At 24.1% G+C, this 1,486-nt stretch overlaps 1 non-coding gene across 1 annotated transcript; it reads right to left on the reverse strand.

Moving 5' to 3' along the window:
• Positions 1–587: 587 nt before the first annotated feature.
• TRNAE-CUC lies at positions 588–660 on the reverse strand. Its single transcript has one exon. It is a non-coding gene; the product is annotated as a tRNA-Glu (tRNA).
• Between the last annotated feature and the right edge of the window lie 826 nt (positions 661–1,486).

Below are 1,486 nucleotides of genomic sequence, written 5' to 3' on the forward strand. Positions count from 1 at the left end.
ATCAACGTAAAAAAGAACTAATAAAAAAATCAAATAATTCAACATTGTTATTGTTAAGTATATTGTCCTCAAATTAAAAGAAATATATATATATATATATATATATATATATATATATATATATATATATATATATATATATATATATATATATATATATATATATAAGTATAAGAAGAAATCATATAATTACAATATACGAAGAAACAAAAATTACCAAAATAAAATGTTGATTTGAAGAGTCTACCAGACATATTTCTTTTAATAGAGTCACAGTAGTATAATGTTTCTTTCTTGTATTAGAGTTTATTGTAGATTATTGTCTCCCAATGTATAAAAATTTTAATATTGATTGAGCACAAAAAAAACTATTTAACAACGAATTTGACAATAGTATGTTTCTCTTGTATTAGAGTTTATCGTAAAATGTTGTCTTTTAAGTGTATAACAATAATATTTTATTCAAATTTAGTAATGATTTAGTAAAAAAAATAAAAAGAGAAAGGTATATATGGCAGAAAATTAAATTATTAGATAAAATTATTCATTAATCGAACTGTTAACTCAAATATCGATTAATAAAAATATTCCGTTGCCGGGAATCGAACCCGGGTCTCTCGGGTGAGAGCCGAGTATCCTGACCAACTAGACTACAACGGATTTGTGTTATTCATTCAAGAATAAATTATTTTATAATTTAAAAAATATTGTATTATTATAGTTTAATTATTGTTTTATAAATATCGATATATATACTTTAATATAACTAAAAAAAATTCTCACTGCACACGTATAAAAATATAAACAAAATAAATTACTAAAAAAAATATAATAATATGTATTTTAATGTTTAAAATTCTTAATAAATCACGAATAATATATTAAAATAAAACATTCTAATTTCACATTTTATTCATTTCGACAAAAAACTTATTTTCTCACATATCTCATCACATATTTTTTTCCTAATAAACCTCTCATCTAGTTACCTTACACTTTCACTTGGGTCAAATAAAATTTTTTAAGCATTATCAATCTCTTTTTACCCTCATTTTAGTCCATCAATGCTCAATCGACGTCTCATCTCGCGAGCTTAAAACACTCAAACTGATTAACCATTTCATCCACATTTATCTACAAATTCAAATCGGAATTCTCATTTCGTGACATTAAATTTATTTTGGTCAAACAACTAATCTTCTCGCATATTTTAAACCAGAAATATCAATTTCTTTCTCAATCCACCTCTATCTCTTTACCTTACTTTTACTTCGACTAATGAAAAATCATCTCATTCCATATTTATCCATCAATCACAGTCGATCTATAATCTCTCGAAAACCTTACTTTCACTTCATCAAACAATTCATCTTCTCACATATTTTATAATATATAATTTGACATTTTTATCCTCACTTCGGCTAACCATACATCTTATTCCACATTTATCCACCCCAATTGACATCTCATCTCGTTACCTTACTTT

This window comes from Impatiens glandulifera, chromosome 1 (assembly GCF_907164915.1).
Source record: "Impatiens glandulifera chromosome 1, dImpGla2.1, whole genome shotgun sequence".
Lineage (NCBI taxonomy): Eukaryota > Viridiplantae > Streptophyta > Magnoliopsida > Ericales > Balsaminaceae > Impatiens > Impatiens glandulifera.